Source organism: Buceros rhinoceros, unplaced genomic scaffold (assembly GCF_000710305.1).
Source record: "Buceros rhinoceros silvestris isolate BGI_N320 unplaced genomic scaffold, ASM71030v1 scaffold18527, whole genome shotgun sequence".
NCBI lineage: Eukaryota > Metazoa > Chordata > Aves > Bucerotiformes > Bucerotidae > Buceros > Buceros rhinoceros.
In genome coordinates this window covers 31,751-32,066 of record NW_010420627.1, presented here as the reverse complement: position 1 = coordinate 32,066, position 316 = coordinate 31,751, and positions in this window count along the sequence as shown.

Sequence of the window (316 nt, the reverse complement as noted above, 5' to 3'; positions counted from 1 at the left end):
CAGAGGGTTTTGCTGGCGGTTGCTGCTTGTGCTGGCTGGGTCCCGGTGCTGCGGTGGTGAAGGGAAGCAGAAGGCCAACAGTGACGCTGTGAGAGCGGGGAGGAAGCTCCGGCCGCAGGAGGGGATTTCCAGAACATTGTGATCTGCTGCCTATGCAAATCAGGAACTCGAATTAACCTGGCGGGATGGGAGGGCTCTGGGATGGAGGGCAGGGAAGGGACCCTGGGAGGGTGGGCTGCAGCGAGAGGCAAGGAGGGAGCGGAAGGGATGGAGGCAGGTGAGGGGTCAGCAGAGGAGTGGGGGAGGGAGGTGCTGG